The 27,336-nt window shown below is 41.1% G+C and overlaps 1 protein-coding gene across 1 annotated transcript in view; it reads right to left on the reverse strand.

Annotated features, from left to right (window-relative positions):
- FGFRL1 (fibroblast growth factor receptor like 1) overlaps positions 1–27,336 on the reverse strand; it is a 171,946-nt gene that overhangs the window by 11,223 nt on the left and 133,387 nt on the right. The window lies entirely within an intron of this gene.

Genomic DNA, 27,336 nt, shown 5'->3' on the forward strand with positions numbered 1-27,336 from the left:
TAAACCGGCGAGCAGCGACTTGGAGGGGCGCTGTGCCCACTCTGCAAATAGCTTGATTGAAGCCGGTGCCAGCGGTGAGCCGGAGCCAGCGGTGAGCTGCCACCGGCTCACCGACGGGACAAAGCCCGGCACCATCAGAGGGATCGAGTTGCCACTTTTCTCATATACATATATATGCGATGTGCTATTTAATATTCGCTGGGATTTGTGCTGACGGTGAACACTGGTCCTTAAAGGGCCACACACTACAGTTCTTAATTTTAGAAAACCCATTTTAGTATACCCTATTCGGGACATCTGATTTAATATAGGGGGGTCCTCCGCTCAGGATACTAATCTCTTCAGCCGATTTTAGAGCAGTTACAAAGAGCGTCTCTCTCTCTCTGGAGGACCCATCCTCTCCTACATTACACAGGCCACCCATTGATTTGAATACCCGCTGTGTAATACTTAGTTTTTCCTGTGGGGGCGCTGCAGTGGAACTAAAGAGGTGTTCCCATAGATTGTAGCGGATTTCCGATTTCACCAAGGGACCTTTTTAATTAGCAGTACCTGTCCAAAGCAGAGAATACCTTTAATGTAGACCTAATATTTGGCATAAATATGATTCTATGGTGCGGGAAGGACAAGCTCTGCTCCTATATTGTATAAGGAAACATGGTCGTCAAAGTGAAAGGTCCCCCGCACTGGATTAGGGTTAGGGTGGCGCTGTTCCTGAAATAAGCAATAATCAGAACAATGTATGGATCCGTTGATAACAATCGAGTCACCACCAAGCATCCCCGTAGGGTAAAACATTGGCAAAAACAGCAAAAACCGCACAGTTCATCAGCGCCTTTAAACCCGCAATGAGCGTGAGTTTTTATGAAACCCACTTTACTTAAACTGTTAGGCTACATTTCCACTATGAGCTTTAGGTGAGTTTTTGATGTTATAGATTTTCTGCATTCATTAATTAAAATGTTATTTGCAATTTTTTTTCCCCCGAAAATACGCAGCATCAAATATTCACCAAAAAACTCATCATGGGGAAAAAAATAAAAACACAGCGGAGAAGAAAAAACTCCCAACATTTACACTACGTGGGAATATGACACATACAAGCAGAAAAGCCCCAAAATTACGAAGCCTCTTTTAATTTGCGCTGATTCATGAAACACAGTTTTGATAAATTTGATGCAAAATCTGAGACAGAAAATGACTTGAAAAAAAGAAAAAAAAGGCAAAAAGTATATTACAAAACTTTGCTGAACTTTTTGGCCGGGTTTTTATGTTGCGGATTCAGTGCAGATTTTACATACATCATCATTCGTAAAATCCGCTGCAAAGGGTCTTTTCTTTCCGGATTGCACCTTCTCGTGGTGGATATTACCAACTCATATCAATGGGATCACCCCCACAAATCTGCTGGCCTGTCACCGTTACGTATAAAAATGATGGTATGGGTGCACAAAATATTTGTGAATTTTGGATACAGATTTGCGGTGCATTTCAGTTTATAAATTGGCACCGAATGTTATGAGTCAACCCGCACTCCTGTAGGAGTCATTAGGCTTTATACACGTAAAGTTGGGAAAAATCCCTTTAAATGACAATTAAATCCCTTTAAATGACAATGTCAGCTCTGCTACATCTGTACAAGGTTTCTACCTATAAGATCCAAATCTGGTGTAGCTGAATAAGAACTCGCCCCCTGCCCAGTAATTACCACCATAATGGCCCTTACATGGGACTACTGTTCCTTAATTTGTTGCCAGCTACTGCTCCCACCTGACAGCCACATCTGTAGCATTTGATGTCGGAGGCCCTAAAAGTCCAATTTCACAGGAGATCCAGCTTTGCATAAATAAACAGAGTGACCCCTGATCCTAAATCCCGAGACCAGAGCCCACATCAAAGAGAAAGGGTTGGGAGGGTAATGAAGCCGCCTGGTGGTACGCAGCCCCCAACTCCACACTTGTGGAAGGACAAGGGGGGGAATTGGGAAGAAAAGCCAAAAAAGGAGGATGGGGGGGTAGTGAAATGAAGGGGAAAGTGATGTAATCCCGTCATGAGACAGAATGAGGCAACGTCTTCAGAAGAAAAGCCGAGACCTCATTACGGTCCTCTCCATCATAGCACAAAGACGACAAACACTTATCGACTCGGATTCTTCAGCTCCTGTGATTGAAAGTTTTGTTTTTTTTTTCCCCCATAGTAAACTGTCACCTAATTTTGCCATTCGGAAATTTGGTCCTCCACACCGGTTGTCACCTTTCCCAGAAATTGATATACTGATAAAGATATCCGGATGGGTTTGGTTGACCGGTCTAAAACCAGTTTACAAGGACCTCCCATTGTAAAAAGTTGTAACTAGGACAGCGATGGTCAAAGCCCCTATCCAAATGGGAAGGGACAAAAAAAAAACGGTCATAGGAGTGTATGAGAGACGGTGAGTTGATATAAAATCTTCATTTAGTAGTTTCCACAACGCGTTTCGACGGAACAGCTCCGTCTTCCTCAGATGGCAGTTAACCAAATGGGAACATTTCTACTACATATTTAGGGGACAAGCAAATTTTGTAAGCACATTTTTGAAAATTAATTCACATTCACCCATTTATTTTTTCTGACTAAAGAAGACAAGATCACGTAAAAATATACATTTACGGTAAATTGATGGTAAAAATCCCAAAAGAATTAGATAAAAAACAACATTTTTTTTCATTTAGAAAATGTTAAAAATATTATGAAAAATTTAATTTTATTTTGCCCATACAAATTTTAAACATGTGGTTTTACCACAGCTCTAACAATTAAGGTGCCCATTATTGTGCCAAGAGTCTGGTTGGCCAGTGTGTGGACAGGTCTGACTTTGGCAAAAGTTTCCTAAATTAGGATATAAAATGAGTATATTGACTGCACCAATAAGAGCTAATAGTATCGTCGCCACATACACCTTAGATGGCTGTCGGAATGAAGGTTCAACCGATCGTTTGGCCCAATTCTCCCATACACATGCCCAGCGCTCTTGTGCTGCTTAGGAGAGAGACATATCTGGGGGCATCTTATCTCTTAGAAAAGTGGAGTCTAAAATAAGTCATGCTGCATCCTTATCTCCCCCGAAAATCATCTGCCAGGCGCCACATACACTTCAGATCGTTGGCCAAATCCATCGATATTGGCCTGTTTGGCCAACACTAGTCTTCTGCAAATTTAAACTCTAAATATCGAATATCTCAAAGTAACTTTCTACTGAACCCACAGAATCAAGAAATTTTTGACAGATTTTAACATGGAAGGGTTCGCCATTTTTTTTTTTTTTTTAACACTTCCCCCATCCTTTTTCGATAATTACATTTCTAATTAACATTAAGTCTACCACTAGGGTATTACTTCTTGCCACAACAAAAAAAAAAGAAAAAGAAAAAAAAGTTCAAAATCTTAAGGAATCGTGCTGCCAGGAAAGTAGGACTGTGAAAAATTACCTAGAGAGAGTTACCTACTTTAGGTCATGAACTCTCCAGAGTAGAACGCTACAATGGGTTAAATTCTATAATTGATTGATAAAGTTCAAAATATAAAAAATGTATCCAAAAATAAAGAATAAAACAGAAAGAAAATCAATTAAAAACACACATTCAAGACCAGTGGAGTAGAATTGAAGTTTGCAAGGTATCTTCTGGAAAGTCATCCTAGATGAGGCTATAGGAAGACCACTTTTTGGGAGTGCTGACCCATTGTTGAAAATGGTCTACCTTGAGAGTTCTTCACTGTATACTGAGCAGTAGGTGGAACACATTCATATATTGGCTGATCTCCCGTAGAAGTGGCTACTAGGGATGGGCTGGTGGTGCGTATTGATTACATCAACCACACTTTCAGACACCCAAAGTCGAAAGAGGCAGATTGAGCGTGTGGCATGTTTTATTTTACTTGACAATATGGAAGAGAGCCCTGGAGTGTAACAATTGGTGCTGATATATTCTATGGATTTGATGACAATCTTCTATGGTGGAGTCAGATCCACTGGGCAGTGTCTCTATGGTGCATTCCATCAAATTTCACTGTCTCACACCCACCAGCTGGGACCAAGTTTCACGAATATTCTAGGAGATCATATCAACATTGTTGGAACGGGACGTACAGGTTCGTTACTAGAGGGATACAGTGTTAACCCCCAAGTCAATGTAATTCAAAAATTAAATATGCCATTCTATAGGTCAGCAGTAGTTTGTTTATGAGCTTTTATCAGGTACTTGAAACAGAAGTCCTACTTCAACCACAAGGAGTCATTTCCGGCATAATGATTTTAACCAAACCATCTCAGATAAGTGGAGGACATCCAACCTTCGTAAACTATCAGACTCTTCGTAATGGTTGACGTGAACCGTCCAAGGTCACTTTTGGGACATGACACTGTGCTAGACATTTCACTGCCTCTACCAGAGGTCTTCTCCTGTTCTCTTGGAATCTGGTCGCTCACGGGTCTTGCCCGATCAACACTACAAGTCAATCTGTGAAGATTAATCTACAAAGAGGGTGGGATTTTACAACGTGGCCAGGGATTTTCGGGTGACATTTCTCTCTGTAGAGGACACCTCCGCCAGCTGCTTAACCCTCATCTAACATCAAAGTTTTCAACACCCAAAGCACGTTCCTGTCAAACATGGGCATGGCTCGTGAGTAGGTAAAAAAGCCTTCAGAGCGGCGAGAAGTAATGATAGCACAAGAGGAAGGACACACAACGGACCCTTCCTTCTCCATGTGCACATACTACACTACAGCTGCTTAACGTAACTCTAGCAAACATCAAGGAGAACAGGAGGCTTTAGTGAATTAAAATTTTTCAAATACTGACTGCTCATCGTTCCCTTTGAAACTCATACCCGGCCTCGGATTTGACTACATGGAGACTGTTGCAGTCTTTCCATACCATAGCCCAAAAAAAGTTCAGAGGGAAACACATTGTTTTACAGTAGAGCCGCGTTGTAATATCCAATAACTTCTCACTTACAAGCACAAATGACAAAATAGCTTTTCTAAGGCCTTATAATTAACATCGACCCCCCCACCGGTGTCCCATGGGAAGGACCAACAGAAGTGGTTGAGGTAGGATACCGCTATTATTTCCACCATCACAAAGGACTTGAAGGCCAAAGCAAGTCTGATTTTGAGCAGTGGATTCACCGTAAATAATAACATGTGGTCGCGTACATATATATTAATGATACAGACATCTATATTCATCTTCCGATCCACAGAGAATAGTCTAAGCCCTGTACTTATATTATACCAGCTGCTGTGCCATATTTGTGATGCTCCTCATTGTAAGCATACCAGAGAGTGCCTTATGTATGGACTTATGTGTCCTTCCAAATGTTATAGTCAAATACATATCTTTTGATTTTTTTTGTACATTTTTGCTTTATTTATTTTATATTATCATTTAAAGCATTTGTCCATCTGTCTTAGTTGTAAACTTAGAGCTTCTTCTGCTGAAGAGTTCCTATCACTTACATATGAGTTGGTCACCCATTATCTGGAACGGGTAACGCTACATTTAAGGTTACCAAATGATAAGGGTCAAATTACCCAGGGTTTTCAGCTGCCAAACCCACTTTCGTGACTTTATAAAATAGGTTTATTTGATAGCCACTCTTTGGTCTTAGATTGACCTTAATCATCACTCTTTGTTCTATCTTGAAAATGATGGCCCTGACTTTTGACGCACCTCATACCTGCTGTGCTTTTGGATTTTAAAATACCCTGAATGATAAGAAGCGTCCAAAAAAGTCAGACTATTAGGGCACGTGAACACAATGATTTTTTCGTACTCATACGATCCATGGTTTCACGGGGATATCCTATGGGGCGCTGGACATGTCCAATTCTTCTTTGGACTCAGTGACCTATGAGAAAAATTGGAGACGTCCATTTTTGATCCAAATCAAAATTGGCAATGCAAGTCTATGAGTTCGTTAAAAAAAAAAAAAAATCAGACAGCACTTGGATGATATTTTCACGGATTGACAGAAAGGAGAAGATTGAGAACCTTTTTTTTCTTTCCACGTTAGATAAAAACTGATGCCATTGATCAAATTTTGATCAGGATGATTGGTCCATTTTTCACATCAGTCGTATGAACCTACCGTTAGACAATTTTTTTAGCAAAGCTAAACTACATAAAAAATACTCTTCTGCACCATTACAGCCAACTGTTCAATGTGTATGGTGGCCTTCATATTCTTCACAGCTGGACAATGCATCGGGAATGCTGAACTTCAGCATCTATTACTTTTTTTCCATGAGGACACCAGAGGTGACTAGCATTGTCTTTCCCTTCTCTCCAGATTAAAAACATATAACGTAAGTGCTCAGGAGAACCAAGCGTACAAGTGTGTGTGGGGGACGAGGAGTATTGGAGGTGCATGGGACACCTTCAGTCCTGCCGGTCATTTACATTGAATTCCCAACAGGTAATTAAAAAAACATTGAGAGTTTCATAGTTTTCTGATATTTTTTTTTTTTTTGCAAATGTATATAGAGGTTCTGAAAAAACAACGAAAAAAAAGAGGAAGGTGAATAAAAAATGCAACAAGTCTATCAGTATAAAGAGACATTCTCCCACACCCGAATTAGCTCGGGAAAAAAAAAAATCTATTATTTGTTCTTGGAATGGGCCCAGAAGGGTTAAGGGCAAGAAGGGGAGGGGTGCCATGTTTTAATTAATAGGTTCATCTCTTTTCCATCTTTTCCTGAGCCATGTATGGGTCAGCCCCGACTGGTATGCCTTACTCAAGTCTGTAATTAACCAGAAGGAAGACAAAAGGGAAGCTGGTTGTAAGAAAGTTCTATTAGGAGAAAGGACTCTTGTTCCTACAACGTGTCACACAAAAGGGAGACCATTAGGAATCCACAGGCTGGAAGATTCTTGAAGGTACCCGGCCTCTTTGAGTACCATCCCAAGTGCCTTTTCAAAGCAGCCTTCCGACATTGCTAATCCCTCCACAGCTTAATGAACTACAAGCTTTCTTTTCATTCTTGAGTCTAATCAAGGACAAATGGTCCCCACCATGGTATCTGTTAAAATCCCATTCCCCCATTTTAATGCATGAAGCTTTGAGAGGGGGGCAAGGGTGTTTTAAGTTAAGAAAGACAAGTCTTTTGCTATGCGGAGGACAGGGGAAAAAAAAGATTCTCTAGGGCATCTGTTATTTCAATGGTGTCATGATGATGTTTTATGAATGTGCGGAACAAAATGTTGATGTTTTGCTGAATTTTCTGGTGGGAACGATGTCTAGAGGAAAATGTGAATTAGGGAATTGCTGAAATTTTCCTTTAAAAATAAGAAAAACTGGTGAATAAGTGGACCATGAAAGGAAAAAAAATAAAAATTAACGCGGCTTCTACGCTAGGGGTTATCGAATGTTCAGATCTCTTAACGCTCTTGGATAGGAGGACTTTGTGCTTGCTTATCCCTCATCTCCTTTCCATGGTCTTTGGGCCGATTACCCAAAAACGTATTTATATGGTCAATGATTAGCGGATCGTTGGCTCTCTACCGCAAATCTGATTCTTCACGTGGCTCCACATATATGTCCTTGACCCAAGATGTCCCTTAACTTCCCTTCAGCATCTCAATGAACAAAATTAAAGTTTATTATAGGCCTATACATTGCAGATTAGTGATTTCCACAGAAAACGATCTATTGGTTAAAGAGGTTGTCCACCACTTTATCATTGATGACCTATCCTTAGGATGTGCAGTACCCCGCCGCAACCATTATCAGAAGACCGAGCAGCTCCTCAATTGAGCATTTCCGGCTGGTGTCTGCCGCCGCCAATACCAAGAACAGCTGATCGGCGGGGCTACAAGATTTCAGACCCAGACTGATCCGACTTTGATGACCTATCTTAAGGATAGTCATCAATGATAAAGTAGTGGACAATCTCTTTAACCCCTTAGTGACGGAGCCAAATTTTTGAAATCTGACCAGTGTCACTTTATGTGGTAATAACTCTGCAACCCTTCAACAAATCCCAGTGATTTTGAGACTGTTTTTTCATGACACATTATACTTTATGATAATGGTAAATTTAGGTCAATACGTTTTGTGTTTATTTATAAAAAATATAAAAAATTTGAGAAAAATTTAAAAAAATTTGCAATTTTCTAAATTTGAATGATTATCCCTTTAATCCAGATGGTCATACCACAGCAAACCATTAATAAATAACATTTCCCACATGTCGGCTTTACATCAGGACCATTTGTAAAATGTTATTTTATTTTGTTAGCATTTTAGGAGGTTTAAAAATGTAGCAGCAATTTTTCATTTTTTTCAAGGAAATTTACAAAATTTATTTTTTTAGGGACTTATCCATGTTTGAAGTGACTTTAGGGTCTCATATATTGGGAAACCCCCAAACGTGATACCATTTTAAAAACAGCACCCCCTGACATATTGAAAACTGCAGTCAGGTAGTTTATTAACCCTTCAGGTGCTTTACAGGAATTAATGCAAAGTGGTATGACCTAAATGAAAATGTGTATTTTTACCACCTAAATGTTGCTGACTTCTGAACAGGTTACAACAGCCATCAGACTCTAAGGCCACTATTTGGTCATGAATTGCCATGGCAAACATCAGGACCATACAATCATGATTTGAGGGCACCAATTTGGATAAAGAGGAAGCCCCCACACTCTGTTAACCATTTATAATGATGTAGTCACTATTGACAGCAGCATCTAAGGGGTTAAACAGATTTGGATGGGGCAAACAGTGATCATGGCTGATACAGCAAGTTGTCAGCTATAGTGGACAGCGGACAGCTGCTGGATTGTCACCTGTATGGGGAGGCTATTCTCTTATATCTCAGGTCAGTTAAAAGACATATTGGCTGTCATTAAGGGGTTAACCCTCCGTCACATACAACTGATCTGACAGGCGCTTCTCTTTTAAGGTACCTTTACACGAAGCGACGCTGCAGCGATAGCGACAACGATGCCGATCGCTGCAGCGTCGCTGTTTGATCGCTGGGGAGCTGTCACACAGACCGCTCTCCAGCGACCAACGATGCCGAGGTCCCCTGGTAACCAGGGTAAACATCGGGTTGCTAAGCGCAGGGCCGTGCTTAGTAACCCGATGTTTACCCTGGTTACCAGCGTAAAAGTAAAAACAACAAACACTACATGCTCACCTGCGCGTCCCCCAGCGTCTGCTTCCTGACACTGACTGAGCGCCGGCCCTAACAGCACAGCGGTGACGTCACCTCTGTGCTTTCACTTTCGGGCCGGCGCTCAGTCAGTGTGGGAAGCAGACGCTGGGGGACGCGCAGGTGAGTATGTACTGTTTGTTTTTTTTACTTTTACGCTGGTAACCAGGGTAAACATCGGGTTACTAAGCGCGGCCCTGCGCTTGGTAACCCGATGTTTACCCTGGTTACCAGTGTAAAACATCGCTGGTATCGTTGCTTTTGCTTTCAAACACAACGATACACGGCGATCGGACGACCAAATAAAGTTCTGGACTTTATTCAGCGACCAGCGACATCACAGCAGGATCCTGATCGCTGCTGCGTGTCAAACTAAACGATATCGCTAGCGAGGACGCTGCAACGTCACGGATCGCTAGCGATATCGTTACAAAGTCGTTTCGTGTGAAGGTACCTTTACTTTCATTTCTCCTTCCTCACCAGATTGTGAGGAAAGCCCCTCCCTCCAGGTAGTCTCCTGTCTCTTGAAGGTCTGTGAAACCTGATATCACAGTTGGATTTCAGAGCTTCAGGGGAGAGGATATAGCTGCACAGATCTCTCAGGCTCATTGTATGTGAATACGTCACATTCAGTAAGGTTGGTATTTTATGTTTTTATTCATCACAATAGTTTATTTAGCTTGTTTTATGAATGTATAGCACAAAATGTGAGGATATTTCATAGAAATAAGGGAGATTTTATAAAAGAAAGTGTGCTGCTCAGGCATATACAGTAGTTCCCTAACATATTCCTTCTCTTGCTTCAGATTATCTGCTGAAATGGAGAGGAAAATGTACAATTTATCCAAACAACTTGATGTTGAGGAAGTAACAAACATGCTGTTAGATGATAGAGACCTCACACTGAATGAGGATTTAGGAGAGGAAAGTGAGATTGATTCTCATGATGAGGTGGAAGAATGTGTCCTGGATTCTGAAACAGAGCAAGATGGTGACAGTGGTGAGGATGAAGAAGTTGGATCATATTATATTGGAAAAGATAAAAATACTAAATGGAACAAGAAGCCATTCCAGAAAAAACGTAGGGAACCTTTAAACATTATTACTCACCTTCCTGCAGTAATAGGAACTGCACGTAATGCAAAAACTGCAGTTGAATGCTGGAACAGTATATTTACAGATGACATTCTGGACTCTATTGTCACATATACCAACCAATATATAGACATTATAAAGGACAAGTACATCTGCAACAGAACCATCAAGCCCACAGATGAAATAGAACTGCGTGCTTTTTTTGGATTACTGTACCTTGCAGGAGCTTATAGGGCAAATAGACAAAGTTTGGAGGAACTTTGGGGTAAAGATGGGGATGGAGTTGAAAAATTTAGCCTTATGTCCATAAACAGATTCAAGATTCTAATTCGTTGCCTTCGGTTTGACGACAGAACTACCCGAACCGAACGCAAAACACATGACCGACTTGCTCCAATTCGTGATATATTTCAAAGATTTGTTGTAAACTGTAAACAAAGTTATTACCCTGGAGAGAATCTCACTATTGACGAAATGCTCCCTGGTTTTCGTGGTAGATGTGCCTTTCGTCAATATATTCCATCAAAGCCAAATAAATATGGAATAAAAATGTATGCCCTTGTTGATGCCAGTAAGACCTACACTTACAACCTGGAAGTTTATGCAGGAAAACAACCAGAAGGTCCTTACTGTGTGAGCAACAAACCCATTGATGTTGTAAAAAGACTGGCTGAACCCTTATTTGGATCGGGTCGCAATATTACAGCTGACAATTGGTTTACAAGTTGTGATCTGATTGATTATCTGAAAATTCAGAAGCTGTCATATGTGGGAACTGTAAGAAAAAACAAAAGGGAATTGCCGCCACAGTTTGTAAGTGTGAAAGAGAGACAACAGTACAGCAGTATGTTTGCATTCCATAATGGAAAGGCTTTAGTTTCCTATGTACCACATGCCAAAAAAATCGTACTTCTTCTATCAACACTTCATGATGATGCTGCCATCGATCCTGGGACTGGGGCAGAAAAAACCCCGGAGATAATTACATTTTACAATGCCACCAAAGGGGGTGTGGATACAGCAGATCAGATGTGCTCCACTTTCAACGTCAGCAGAAACATCAAACGCTGGCCAATGGTCATATTTTTTGCTATGTTGAATTTGGGTGGTATAAATTCACAAGTGATTTATCTTGAAAACAAGCTTGAACCACTCCGTAGACGATTGTATCTGAAAAAATTGGCCCATGAACTAGTACTTGGAGAGCTACGCAGGAGAAGCGTGAAACCAATCGGTATCCCCTCTCGCCTTCAAGTTCAGCTCAAAAGGTTCCGCCCAGAAGATGATGGTGAAAAGTCACCATCTGCACCACCTCACAAAAGAAGGAGATGCACCACCTGCCAAACGGAAAGCGGAACCAGAAGGCTTTCAAATTATGAATGTCTCAAATGTCATAAAGCAATTTGCCTGACACATGCAAAAATGGTGTGTAATTCTTGCTATTTGCTCTGCAAGTGTGACTTTTCTGGGGAAACCTCAGCATCTACTTCTGATTGAATATGTTTTTAATAGTACTTAAGGTACCTTAAAATTAAGTTTGTGTTCAAAAATTTTCTTTGTACATTTTTTTGAGAGAGTCGAACTGGGGACTATTTGGCGGGAGTTTTGAAAAGTTTGTATTTCATAGTTATTAGTTTTATGTTAAGTAAATTTTTTTTTTGCAACTGATTATGTGTAGTCTCTTTTATTACATCCCTATGAAGGTCACTGATCACTTTTAGAGCACTGAAATTGCAAACATTAGATATTATAGGTATTTTTCCAGCAGGCGCCTGACAGGCACATTGTATGTGAACTCGTTAGTCCGAATATTGTATGTGACGGAGGGTTAAATCAGGTCACATGTATTTTTTTAAAAATGTTGGCAATGTTTATTTTTTCATATTATGATCTTTATAGAAGGAAAAAAAAACAATTGGCAATCTTGCAATTTTCACTCTGGTATACTTTTGCAATTTCAAAAAGAGTTTTCAGCAGGATCATTATTATAAGAGGCAGAATTAAAATGACAGGTAACATCTCCACACACAGCTGATAACAGATTATTTACCATTCACAATAGGGTCGGAGTCAGTCTATTGCTGCTAATGTTTGTGTTGTTTCCTGAAACAATAGGAAGTTAAAGTGTAATAAAAAGTCCCAGTGGGAAGTATGAAAATTGCAAGATTTTGTAATAAAGTTTATGATATGGAAAAAATGGCAAAAATGTTTTAAAACTAAATTGAATGAAAAAAAAAAATGATTTAAACAATAGTTCACGTTTTGATGATGATCAAGAGGGAGCAGGAGTCATTCTCAGTTCATAACATGATAAAATGGGTCAACTTGATGTTATTTTTTTTTTTACCGTTTTACGCTAATTAGAGGCTTCTGTACAAACGATAGCGTCAGAGTCAGTTTATTGCAGCTAATGTACATGTGTTGTTTCCTGAAACAACAGTACGTTAGAGTGTAAAAAAAAGTCTTTGTCACCAGAGTAAAAACTGCATGGTTTAAAAATTAATAACATTTGTGATATGGAAAAAAAATGGCCAAAAATGTTTTAAAAATAAATGTAATGCCAAAAAATGATTTAACCAATAGTTATATTTTTGATGATGATCGCTTCCCTTTAAGAAACCCTAGCATCCAAATCATAAGGGAGCAAATTAATCAGTCTCAGTTCATAATATGATTGGCTTACTGTGCAAACATGAAATAATGGGTCAAATTAACAATTTCTTTTACGCTTATAAGATGCTTCTGTACAAAAAGATAGGGTCGGACTCAGTCTGCTGCTGCCAATGTACATTTATTGTTTCCTTAAACTACAGGAAGTTAGAGTCTGAAAAAAAAAGTTCCAGTGAAAATTGCAAAAAATGTTTTAATTTTACTTTTTTAATAAAGATTGTGATGTGGAAAAAATGGCAAACGGTTTTCAAAAAATAAAAATAACACAAAAAATCATTTAAACAATAGATCAGTTTCTGATGATGGTGATGATCATGAGTCATTCTCAGTTCATGGTATGGATGGCATACCAGGCTAGCATGTTTTTTTTTTTTTTTTTTACAATAATTGTTAGAATAAAAAATACTTAACTTTATAATAAATCTATATTTTTGTGTTGTACTATAATTATTAAAAATGGAACTGTGCTCCAGTTTTATTCACACTGAAATAAAAAATAAAAAAATCCTACTTTTTTCTAGGCCTCTGCTACAGGAAACAATTGGGCAGCACTCGCGCTTCTCCGCTCCCCAGAGGCCTGGTGTTTAAGAGAAACCTGTTTATTAAGAGCCGCAAGTACAAAGGTGTCAAAATGACTGTTAATCAGCTTACAAGGGCCATCCACCGCTGGGAAACAAAAGATCGGCTTTTCAGACCTGGCATATATGATTCCGCTAAGAGCCCGGCGTGACTTCCCGATACCTGCTGTGAGGCATAAAGACGCAACTTCACGGGCCACAATGGGACAATTAGCCAAGAAGAACGTACAAGAATATTTAACCCCAGGACGGCGAAACGCAGGAAATGTGGAAGGATCAGGCTGTCAATTGCAATAAGCTTTTTGTTCCTTTTTTTATCGTTATATATGCATCCCAAAAATGAATATATCCCCTACCTCCAAAAATAAAACATTGGTTGTTGGCAGCCCCCTCGGTCCAGCGGTTTTTGGATGCCATGGGGTATGTGCCACTTGTCCAGAGAAGGGGCAAGGTCAAACATTCGGAAATGTGTTTTTCTTGGGGGGAAAACTGTAGTTTCGCAACAGCTGAGGAGAAACATGGCGGTAGACCACTCAGGCACAAAATTTACATGACAAGGCAAGACAGAATTTTTTTTACGTTTTATAGGAATTATCTCAATTGTACCAAGAACAAACACAAAACATGTCAGCTAGTTGTTTGACCATAAAGATGTTTTCAACATCAAAGCCCGGCGCAATTTTTCACATACAAAAGAAAAATTAAATCCCCTTCATTAAAAAAAAAAAAAGAAAGGTAAATGACAAATGTAGCCATTGTTTGGAGAGAATAGGGTGAGGTGTCTGTCACCTGTAACGCGGCGAGTTCCCAGTACCTTAAACTTCACCCTCTCTGCCTTCAAAAGGTCTGGTAAAGCCTAATGACTGTTCCCACATGCACGGCGGACAGCCAGGCTTTACAAGAGTGATCGACTTCATTTTACCTGCAAATCCACCTATTCTGTGCCACACCTCAGCTACAAGGCGGCAATGAGTCCCGGGACAAAGCCGCAGCTGTCTGATCACACGGAGGTTATCGCGGGCAAATATTGTACGCTGTGCACTTGTGGCTGCTCATTTATTAGACATGTCAGAGCACAATCACTCTGTATTGTTTCCAGAGACATTCGTCTTGTTATGGCCTCTCCATGTCAAGCACAAGTGTGCAAAAGCCGAGATACTACTGTGTACACAGGGCTTGTACTAGCAATGTCATACCACACACATACATGGCAGCCTGTACACCTACAGTGTGACACACATACTCCGTACAGGCTGGCACACACACACACATGGCAGCCTGTACACCTACAGTGTGACACACATACTCTGTACAGGCTGGCACACACACACATGGCAGCCTGTACACCTACAGTGTGACACACATACTCCGTACAGGCTGGCACACACACACATGGCAGCCTGTACACCTACAGTGTGACACACATACTCCGTACAGGCTGGCACACACACACATGGCAGCCTGTACACCTACAGTGTGACACACATACTCCGTACAGGCTGGCACACACACATACATGGCAGCCTGTACACCTACAGTGTGACACACATACACCATACAGGCTGGCACACACACATGGCAGCCTGTACACCTACAGTGTGACACACATACTCCGTACAGGGTAGCACACACACATACATGGCAGCCTGTACACCTACAGTGTGACAAATACACCATACAGGCTGGCACACACACATACATGGTACCATGTACACTTACAGTGTGACACATACACCGTACAGGATGACACACACACATACATGGCAGTTTGTACGCCTACAATGTGACACATACACCCTACAGGTTGGTACACACACATCCATGGCAAACTGTGTGCTTACAGTGTGACACATACACCATGACATAAGCATACAGTTCATGTACTCAGACTCATACATACGATCACGCACACCTACACCAAACACATGCATACTCTCTACATCCCGACATTCTTACTGACAAAGACACAAGCTTACATTACAGGCACACAAATACACACGACACACACACACACACACACATACAGACACACAAGCGCACACATGTACACACATACAGGTGCACACACATCATTCTAAAAGTGTTTATGATCACATTCTGATCCACTGGGAAGGTGAGTCAGGAAAATAGCCGGATCAATAAGTAAGCCATGAATGGCCGCCTATCACATTACTTCATTATCACATAAGTGGAAACAACAAATGTCTCACACGAGTGTTTTCAGATCTGAATCCATGTGGAACGTCTGCTTCGGGGTCCGGCCCCGTCGGTCTCTATGAAATCAATATCCCAGACTCATATTAATAAACAACGAAGCGTGAAATACAATCTGCCCTCTCCCGTATGGCATCTGATGTGTGTCAGCCGCTGGGCTTGATTTCTAGTAATCGGTGACAAATGGGCCGATGCCCACCTGGGCATGTACAGTATATCCAATATACATGACTTGTCTTCATTATTAACCCAAAGGAGCCTGGAAGCAATCTACAGGCGAGCTCTGCCAACAAATGGTCTGTGACGTGACGCCCCCGAAAAAAATCTAAACATACAAGAGGAAAGTGAAAAAAAGGAAACTTTTTTTTCTAGAAACAGCGCCCTCTTAGGTTTTTTTCTGGTATTGCAGCTTTTCCACTTTTTATTGTGAATGTCACTTGTTTCTAGAAGACATCAGCCATGTTCATTTTCTCATAAAACCCCTTTAAATAGGTAAAAAATATGAAAACAAGAATTAATAAAACATGGCGGCTCCCTGTCCGATATTGCAGCAGCCTGAGCTGGCAAGTGACTCGGACTACAAGGAAGATGAGGCGACAAGTTATCCGCTCGTCACCCATTTTTCGCCAGAAAGAAAAAAACTAAGCAAGGATGTTCTAAGAATTTCCCATAAGTGGCCGACTCCAGGCCGAGAGACGTTTAGCACCACGCTGGATTATCCGCCGTCTCCATACAGACATTAGACTGAAGGACATGATGAGTCTGTACCAAGACAAGTGGAAGGAAAGAAGCTGAGCGGGATCCATCATCCATCCCAACAGCCGGACACCAGGATCTCGTAATGTGGGAGGAAAGAGGGCTGTGTGCAGGCAAGTGGACGGGAAACACACTGATCCATTCATCTTCAAGGGGCTAGGGTTGCTCTAATTAGCAGCCGCCCTGCCCCCGTCACCTTATTTATATCTGTGATTTACAACGACGGCTGACACTTGTCACATTCCACCCACATCGTTATTAATAATGGGGGCAAAGTCACAGCGACAGAACAAGCCCGGGTACCGAGGGCACCGACGCCGGAGGCTGAAGTAATGCAGCCATCACACACTGGAAGCAGAATCCCCCCATCACATACTGTGCCTATCTATTATCTGTCTATTATCTATCTATTATCCATCTATTATCTAGCTATTATCTATCATCTATCTATATATTATCTATCTATTATCTGTCTATTATCTATCTATTATCCATCTATTATCTAGCTATTATCTATCATCTATCTATATATTATCTATCTATCTATTATCTGTCTATTATCTATCTGTCTATTATCTATCTATCTATTATCTATCTATTATCTATCTATCTATTATCCATCTATCTAGTTATCTAGCTATTATTTATCTATTATCTATCTATATATTATCTATCCATCTATTATCTATGTATTATCTATCTCTCGATTATCTATTAATAATAATAATAATAATAATAATTTTATTTATATAGCGCCAACATATTCCGCAGCGCTTTACAACTTATAGAGGGGACTTATACAGACAACAGACATTACAGCATAACAGAAATCACAGTTCAAAACAGATACCAGGAGGAAAGAGGGCCCTGCTGCTCGCAAGCTTACAAACTATGAGGAAAAGGGGAGACACAAGAGGTGGATGGTAACAATTGCTTTAGTTATTTGGACCAGCCATAGTGTAAGGCTCGGGTGTTCATGTAAAGCTGCATGAACCAGTTAACTGCCTAAGTATGTAACAGTACAGACACAGAGGCTATTAACTGCATAAAGTGTATGAGAACATGATGGAGGAACGTGATTATGTTGTTGTTTTTTATTAATAGGCCACACAGGGATAATTAGGTTAATGCGTTGAGGCGGTAGGCCAATCTGAACAAATGAGTTTTTAGTGCACGCTTAAAACTGTGGGGATTGGGGATTAATCGTATTAACCTAGGTAGTGCATTCCAAAGAATCGGCGCCGCACGTGTAAAGTCTTGGAGACGGGAGTGGGAGGTTCTGATTATTGAGGATGCTAACCTGAGGTCATTAGCAGAGCGGAGGGCACGGGTAGGTTGGTAGACTGAGACCAGAGAGGAGATGTAGGGTGGTGCTGAGCCATGGAGTGCTTTGTGGATGAGGGTAGTAGTTTTGTACTGGATTCTGGATTGGATGGGTAGCCAGTGTAATGACTGGCACAAGGTAGAGGCATCGGTGTAACGGTTGGCGAGGAATATGATCCTGGCAGCAGCATTCAGGACAGATTGGAGCGGGGAGAGTCTGGTAAAAGGTAGGCCAATTAGTAGAGAGTTACAATAGTCCAGACGAGAATGAATAAGTGAGACAGTAAGAGTTTTTGCAGAGTCGAAAGTAAGAAAAGGGCGAATTCTGGAAATGTTTTTGAGATGCAGATAAGAAGAGCGAGCCAGTGATCGGATGTGGGGGGTGAATGAAAGCTCGGAATCAAGGATGACTCCAAGGCAGCGGGCATGTTGCTTTGGAGTAATGGTGGAACCGCACACAGAGATGGCAATGTCGGGCAAAGGTAGGTTTGTAGAGGGAGAGAACACGAGGAGTTCAGTTTTTGACAGGTTCAGTTTCAGATAGAGGGAGGACATGATGTTAGAGACAGCGGTAAGACAATCACTGGTGTTTTCTAAAAAGGTCGGCGTGATAACAGGAGAAGAGGTATATAATTGGGTGTCGTCAGCATAGAGATGGTACTGGAAACCAAATCTACTGATTGTTTGTCCAATAGGGGCAGTATACAAAGAGAAGAGGAGGGGGCCTAGGACTGATCCTTGAGGAACCCCAACAGTAAGGGGAAGGTGAGAGGAGGAGGAACCAGCAAAACAAACAGTGAAGGATCGGCCAGAGAGATAGGAGGAGAACCAAGAGAGAACGGTGTCCTTGAGGCCGATGGAGCGGAGCATAGTGAGGAGGAGCTGATGATCCACAGTGTCGAATGCTGCGGAGAGATCCAAGAGAATTAGCATGGAATAGTGACCATTAGATTTAGCTGTTAGTAGGTCATTAGAGACTTTAGTGAGGGCAGTTTCAGTAGAGTGTAAAGAGCGGAAACCAGATTGAAGAGGGTCGAGAAGAGAATTATCTGAGAGATAGCGGGTAAGACGGGAGTGGACCAGGCGTTCCAGGAGTTTAGAGATGAAGGGAAGATTAGAGACAGGTCTATAATTAGCGGCACAATTTTGATCGAGGGAGGGCTTTTTAAGTAGTGGATGTATGATGGCATGCTTAAATGAGGAGGGAAAAATACCGGAAGTGAGGGAAAGGTTGAATATTTTTGTTAGGTGAGAGGTGACAGCCGGGGAAAGGGACTGGAGGAGATGCGACGGAATGAGGTCGCTGGTGCAAGTGGTCGGGCGAGAAGATGCAAGGAGCCTGCTTACTTCTTCTTCTGTAACTGGTTCAAAGTCAGAGAGTGAACTAGATGCAGTGGGGGAGGGAGGACAGTGCTTGGTATGAAGAGATTGGGAAATGATTTCCTGTCGAATGTGGTCAATTTTTTCTTTGAAGTAATTGGCCAGATCGTCAGCGTGGAGATCTGTGGTTGGGGCCTGCTCTCTTGGGTTGAGTAGGGACCGGAAAGTGTCAAAGAGACGTTTAGGGTTATTGGACAGCGAGGTGATGAGGGTGTTGAAATAGGTTTGTTTGGAGAGGTGAAGGGCAGAGTTGTATGTTTTTAACATGAACTTATAATGGATGAAATCTTCAGGCAGATTAGATTTTCTCCACAGACGTTCGGCGCACCTGGAGCACCGCTGCAGGAAACGTGTTTGCAGCGTGTGCCACGGTTGTCGCCGTCTGTGCCGAGTTGTTCTATGTATAGGAGGTGCAGCTTCTTCCAGGGCACTTTGCAGGGTTTCATTGTAATGCTTCAGAGCAGAATCAGGACAAGAGATGGAGGAGATTGGGGCCAATGAAGACTGCAAGTTCTTCATAAGTTTCTGGGTGTTAATGGCCTGTATGTTTCTATAAGTGTGGAAAGTGGGGATGACCTGAGCGGGATGGCAGTTCTTGATAGAGAATGAAAGAAGGTTGTGGTCAGAGAGCGGGAGAGGGGAGTTTGTGAAATCATCCAGTGAGCAAAGCCGGGAGAAGACCAAATCAAGGGAGTTTCCATCATCATGTGTTGGAGAGTTAGTATGCTGCGAGAGGCCGAAAGAGGAGGTTAGAGATAAAAGGTGAGAAGCAGATGGGGAGAGGGGAGAAGCAATTGGGATATTGAAATCACCCATGATGAGGGTGGGGGTGTCATAAGAGAGAAAGTGTGGAAGCCAGGTGGCAAAATGATCCAGGAACTGGTGAGAGGGGCCGGGAGGACGATACACCACCGCCACTCGCATGGAGAAGGGGACGTAGAATCTGACAGCATGGACCTCAAAGGAAGGGAATACAAGTGAGGGTACTTGGGGGATAACTTGGAAGGTACATTTGGGTGAAAGGAGCAGACCAACGCCTCCACCTGCTCTGTTGTCTGATCTTGGGGTATGAGAAAAGTGTAGTCCACCAAATGAGAGAGCAGCAGCAGCGGTGGTGTCTGACTGCTGGATCCAGGTTTCAGTAAGAGCCAGGAGATTAAGAGAGTTAGAAAGGAAGAAGTCATGAATGAAGGAGAGTTTATTACACACAGAGCGAGAATTCCAAAGAGCACAATTGAAAGAGACAGAAGGCATGCATGGAATATTAATAAGGTTAGAGGGGTTTCTGGGTGTAGCAGTTGGGAGGTTTGACTGGCTATAACATGGGGGGCCGGGGTTCGGAGAGATGTCTCCAGCAACTAGGAGAAGGAGGATAGAAAGAGTGAGCAGATGGTTAAGTGATTTGTGAGAGCGTCTCTTGTGTTGGATGGTGGGACTGAATGGATCTGTACTGTTAAGCAATGTGAACAGAGCATGAGTGCTATACATAGGAGAGGCCAGGACAGAGGGGCCAATATGGATGGAGTGTAAAGAGTTGATGCAAGGGTGGTGATTGTGTGTGAAAGCAGCAGCCATGATATAGATTATACAAATACATATGGTGAGTATTTGCTGTGTGCCAACTGAATAGGGAATAGATTTTGATTGTCTTACCTGTCTCCTGCCCTGTCTAACTGCCATGTTATAACTGCTGAATACTTAGAAAAAAAAAAAAAAAAAAATTATCTATCTATCATCTATCTATTATCTATCTATTATCTATCTATATATTATCTATCTATTATCTATCCATCTGTTATCTATCCATCTATTATCTATCACATACTGTGTCTATCTATTATCCATCTATCTATTATCCATCTATTATCTATCATCTATTTATCTATCTATTTAATCTATCTATCATCTATCTATCTATCTATCGTCTATCAAATACTGTATCTATCTATTATCTATATATCTATCATCTATTATCCATCTCTCTATTTATATATGATCTATTATCTATCTATTATCCATCTATCTATTTATCTAGCTATTATTTATCTATTATCTATCTATATATTATGTATCCATCTATTATCTATGTATTATCTATCTATCTATTATCTGTCTATCATCTATCTATCATCTATCTATATATTATCTATCTATTATCTATTTTTATTTATCCATCTATTATCCATCCATATATTATCTATTATCCATCTATTTTCTAGCTATTACGGTATCTATCTATTATCTATCTAGTATCTATCTATCCATCTATTATCTATTTATCTATTATCTATATATCATCTATCTTCTATCTATCATCTATTTATCTATTATCTAGCTATTATTTATCTATTATCTATATATTATCTATCTATCATATATCTATTTAGCTATCTATTATCTATCATCTATCTATCTGTTATCCATCTATTATCTATCTATCTATTTATTACCTATCTATTATCTACAGTATAGAATGGTAGAGTTGGGGGGACCCCAGGGTCATGGTGTTCGGCCCCCTGCTCTCTGCAGGATTCATGCAGTATCCATCCATCCTTTGCACTACCTGGTACATCCGTCCAGGACTCTGGGTATTTGCTCAGTTGCGCCCTCATCTGGTGGAATAACTTGCTCGGCGTACCCCGGAGGCACAGTAGTCTATAAATCTTTGCGCCTGGGCCATGTTGTCCGCTGTGTGCCAGGCTGTACAGGACAGAAAACATTGCTCCCTGCCCTCACTTTTGGGAATAGGTGAAGTGCAGTACAAGGCTTTGGCACAATTTTCTGGAAAATGCTGAATATGTTATTTATCAACTTTAAGGAAAGTTTCAGAGCTGTAAATGAGTGGAAGCCATGGTCTGAAGGATGTATTATGGCCGGTTTACATGATTAATCTATTTATATGGAAGAGAGGAACATGTTGGAAAATTGGACAACGTGGTGTTTGTGCAAATGTCAGGACTAACAAACAGCCCTGTATAATATAAGCTGAGGACCGGACGGGGGAGTTGTCACTGATGAGAAATGGAGGCCCTCCAATCAGAGTGCTTAAAGGGCATCTCCAGTCACACACAATATTTATGGCAATGATACAGAAAATATTCCAAAGTTAGGTTCTGAAGGCCTGTCACAAAAATATACTTCATTTTCCCCAGTATTTCATGTTGAATGGACCGCCTTTGATGCCTTAGAGTAGAGAGCAGTTATATTTCCTCTGGGAGGAGCTTACTACTGTGCTTGCTGTTGCCCCCTGCTGTCTTAGGCTTTGTTTTCCTTCTGTTCTGTCCTAGCCTAGCCTTGTCCAAGGCACAGTGGCTGTTGATGTCCACCCTATTGTGCACATTATTCTCTCTTATATTTCCAATGATTCCCTGAATATTTAGCTATTTTCTTTTTATTTCTTACAACCAGAGATATGTGCTTTGCATAATTACACTGCAAGCAAAGCCCACCCAGCCATGGTAAAAATCATAAAAACTTGATTCACGTACTGGGTGCGCAAAATAAAAAGTTCCATAACTCTGGAACCACATGGCAAAGTTAAAAAAAAAAAAATAAAAAAAAAAATAAAATACTCAGGGGAGCACTCTTCAAGGAGGACCTGTCACCAGGTCAAAAGTGGCCAGTCTTTGGTCTTATTTCCTTCCAACATAACCCCTGAGTAATAAACTTTTTAAAAAATTAAAATTGGGAATACGGTTCTAGAGATAAGGACCTTTTCATTTAGTGCTCTGATTTATTTCCTTTACGAAATGGGTGTGGCTCACAGGATTCTATGGGGGCGTGTCTTTAGAATATCCCGTGAGACACGCCCACGCTATATAAAAAGGTCCATATTTCTAGAACCGTAAGGCGGATTTTAAAAAAACAAAAAACGGACTACTCAGGGGAGCAGTGGGAATAAAATAAAAAAGTAAACACTGTCTGCTTTTGACATCGTAACAGATCCTCTTTAAGGAGAAAATAGAAAAAAGGCTATGCACATGAGAGTGGTGGTACTTGACGCTAGTTCCACAATTTTACAGATAGTTCTACTTTATGAAAATGTACCCGGGCACACAATACTATATAAAACAATGTCAGACACCCTTATCTCTGATCAATCTGTATGGTTATTTTGAAGACTTCACATCTAGGTAGTTCCTAATAGAAAATATGCAGAATTTCCACATTTTTCAAGCTTTTGAGAAATTCAATCCACCAGTTATTTTCACACTTCATGTTTTTTTTCTCGTAACACAAACCAGTCCCATTGTCCTCCCCCCATTTTCTTGCTTTGGTCATATTGTCCTGTGCTTTTCCCGATGGCTTCCTCCCCCACCGCCTCCTTCCAGTCGGCCAATTAATGCATAACATTTGTGCTCTCATCAGCCCATCCGCAGACACATGCCTATTGAGGGCCACTGAAGGACAAGTAAAGACACATTTACCAAGCTGAGAGGCACAATGTCTTATTTAGCACATGAAAGGGTTTCTGGGGTCCAAAAGATCCAATTCTGGCATGCTTTCAGCCTGGGAAGCAGGTGGTGTCCAGATCGCAGCCTATCAAAATGCCTTCCTCAAAAAAAAAAAAAGTGAAAAAGAAAAGTGAAGGCATCTGCTGTTAAGAATGAGGCCGTTCCTGCAAGTTCTCGCCCACTCACCCCCTTCCCAGAAGGTCCCCGATAGAAAATGACTTACAGGTGACCCCGTCGTTAGAGAAGGAAACAATCATATATTATGGCGTACGTCACTAACTACTACAGATAATGTTCCTCCATAATGGGAATGAAACATCTGCTGGGGAACAATCAATCTATGAGGCCAAAGAGGCTGTTTACTACTCATGCTCATAGGGCCTGTGAGGCGTGGAGGAATGGGGCTAATGATATTTTGGGAAATTTTTTACACAGGTGTGGAAGTAATGTATCGTAGACACGACATGACACACTTCTGTGATAAAGAAGAACCTAAAATATATAATTATTGGGCCCCATAGAGAATAGGGTTCAATTTTGAGTTACTCCTATCCACTTGGAACCACTCCCAAAAACTATTTTCCCGCATACCCCAATAATGGCTTTTTAAAAAGGATCTGTCACTTGCTCAGAAAATTGACTTAAATACCAGATAAAAATCCCTGAACTCCCCTGATTCTGCCGCTTTTTTCCATTTTGCTCTACGTCGCTCCACTGCAGAGATATTCACATTTGCAACTTTTGCAGCACAGTATGTGAAATCTCTGATTGTAGGGCAACTGTGTGTTTCTTCAGTCTTCTCTGCATTTGTACTCTTTCACCCCTCTCTCCCAGATGCTGCCAATCATAGTTCAGTAGCGTCTGTGATGGATAGATCAGCTGTCGTGATTGGCAGCATCTGGGAGGGAGGAAATGTACATAACGCAGACTGAATAAACGCTCAGCTGGACTGCAAATAAAAGATTTCACATAGTGCGGTGCAAAAGAACAACAGTGAATATCTCAGCAATGGAGCGAGGCGGAGCAGAACTGAAAAGGGAGGCAGAATCAGGGGAGTGAGGGGATTTTTACAAGATATTTAACTAATTTTTTTTAGCAAATGACAGGTCCTGTTTAAAGAGGTATCTCATCTGGGACATTTATGGCATATGTAAGCTGCTGCCACTTACCTCTCCAGTACTGATAATGTGTGGCAGAGTCTGGTTCTTCAAGTCATAAACGTCCCAGATAGGCTAGTACATGACTGACGTCTTAGCAGGGGATGCAGTGATAGCTATGAGAGATTTTCACATATTAATGAAAAATCTCTTGGTACAAGCGGATCTTGTTTTAAGGACATGAACGTCCTTGAGACAACCCTTTCATTAAGAGCATCTATGGCATACATAGGTCACCTTTCCACCTTTCCATTACGGATAGTGTGTAACAACACCAAGTTCTTGAGATAGGACGTTTCTCCATATGTCAAAAAAATGTCCAAGATGGGACAATCCCAGGATATAAGTGACTGCCATGACACCCTTGAATCACTTCTTAGAGAATGAAAACCAGGAAGTCCCCACAGATAAAGGATTGTCAGTGGGTACTTTTAGGATCCACTAATGTTAGAGAGGACATAACGGAGAGTACTCCTACAAGCACCTGCCCAAGCCTGGTTGTTGGACCCTATGACATGATATTCAGAATATTACACAGTTGACCACGAAGGATGTGAAGGACTCATCCCACAAAACTAAATGCTTACAATGAGACATCAGGCTAAATAACAGAGGAGAGTCCACATTATAAAAACCTTCATGAGCCATGATTAAGGTCTTATTTTTTTTCTAAATTTCTGTCTCTAATCTTCAGCCCTCGGACGTCAGCAGAGTCTGTCTTCGCAATTAAGTGATTTCTCCTGGCAGAGTCTGAGATTAAAGGAGAAGTTGTGACCTTCTGCTAAAAAAAACAGCCAAAAACCAAGGGTATGTAGCCATATAACAAGAGCCTGCACAAGAACATACGTATATACAGTGTACTCTATGTGGAAAAAAAATTTCTAAATAAATTAGGAAAATTCATTGTCCTGGTCCTAAAGGGCAAGTTTCTTAGTATAGGTACAGAAGTTTACACCTCCAGACCACTACTATCACATGTACGTAGGGGCTTAGCTACACACGGTGCAGAGGTAGTAGATGCATCTTGCCCGCACCCAAGAAGGCTTGTACACCGCGGAGCTAAAAAATAGGTAAAATAGGGACACAAAGGATTTCTCCGGGCAAATAAAATTGATTACCTTCACACTGAACGGAGCTGTGACGTTCAACTTCCGTCAAAGTTTACATTCGGTCATTGGAGCTAATAACAGCTAAAATCGGTGGAGGTGCCGAGTGTCGGACCTAAGGATAGGTCATCATTATCCTAGAACTGAATAACTCCTCTAAGTCCCGTCCCAGGGACCGTCTACTTTTGGGGCGGTATTTATGTAAACCCTGCCCCTTTTCAGACCACTTTTGGGTTTTTTTTAATGGAAACCCTTCTCAGATCATGGTTTGCAAAAGTTCAGGACAAGTCTTGGCAAAATTCGGAATTATTGTCAACTGTGTAAATTACATATGAAGCGAGTGGCGGTCCACGCTTTGGGGTTCAACAAGCTTCAAAACCCAAAAATCTTCTTAATCTTCTTTCCATCCGACTGTTACTTTTGGAGGACCCAACGTAAGCCATCAATGATCTCTTATTGGTGCCACCTACTCTCATGCCTCACTTGGCACCCTAGGATAATACACAGCCCAGATTCCTTTTCGTGCAATCTAATAATCAGCCGTATGTATTCACTTAAACTTTTGAACTTTTTTTTTTTTTCATTAATTACTTCTTTTCACACCCAACCATTTATCTCATCGCCCAACTCTCAATGAACTTCCCCAGAGAACTCTCGAATTACTTTCCGTCCTCTTAAAGCCTCACACCCGTCTCCTCGGCCGAGGCCCCAGCCTCTCAGATATATAATTTAGTGCCTGGCCTTTCATCCTGTTTAATCGATATGTAACCAATCTAAGCTCCGCAGCAACGTCCCCCGCTCCTGCCAAAAAAAACATTCTCCCAAAGAATCCAGTAGCCGAACCGTCCGCTTAGAGCCTGTTATTCTGGAGAACAAAAAGGAGATGAAATATGCCGAGATGTGAGATTTTCCCAGAAAGACGTCCTTCTGTAATAAGCATGGTATGTGAATAATGATATTTATCTAGGGAGAAATGGAGTTAAGAGATACCAGCCAACAGAAATAGGGAGCGCCTGCCAGAATCAGGGGCTCGGACTATATGATTTTATGAAATGTAGGATTTATTTTACAGGATGCATTAAAAAGTATTTCCAAAACCATACGTTTTTCTCCTATAGCAAAATTAGGAATATTCCCAGGATCCTGTTCTGCTTATTTCGATATCAACTGTCTTTTATTGGCTCAGATATAATAACTATTGATGACATTTAAAAATGTAGTTAAAGTGTTACCTTTGTTTTACATTTTTATTCCATAAATAAAGAGACAAAATTAAAAGCAGAAACTTTCCAAAATATCTTATAAGAGAAATCTGCTTCTTTCTTCTCTTGGACTGATCATTCTGAATTCATGGGTAAAATTTTTATTCTGTGACAAAAAGAGATGGCAGTTGGTGCTTTTA

Source organism: Ranitomeya variabilis, chromosome 1 (genome assembly GCF_051348905.1).
Source record: "Ranitomeya variabilis isolate aRanVar5 chromosome 1, aRanVar5.hap1, whole genome shotgun sequence".
In the NCBI taxonomy this organism is placed as follows: Eukaryota; Metazoa; Chordata; class Amphibia; order Anura; family Dendrobatidae; genus Ranitomeya; species Ranitomeya variabilis.